This window comes from Plasmopara halstedii (genome assembly GCF_900000015.1).
Source record: "Plasmopara halstedii genome assembly, contig: Scaffold_2547, whole genome shotgun sequence".
NCBI lineage: Eukaryota > Oomycota > Peronosporomycetes > Peronosporales > Peronosporaceae > Plasmopara > Plasmopara halstedii.
Genome location: NW_020189454.1, coordinates 305,059 through 305,263, shown reverse-complemented (window position 1 = coordinate 305,263; position 205 = coordinate 305,059).

The following is a 205-nucleotide window of genomic DNA, read 5'->3' as shown; positions in this document are numbered from 1 at the left end:
GCCAGATCGGCAGCTGTTATTGGCGCGTCAAGCAGTGCACGATCGACTTCCGAGACAGAGCGGACGATCGAGTCGAGAAGCTTGCGCTGCATGACTTCATCAGGTGGAGGATCTCTTCCTGCTGAACTGTTGGGATCTCCCATTTCGGTCCCCAGTGCTCCAAGAAGCAAACCGAGATTGCTTGAGGATTCGTCGAGACACCTCC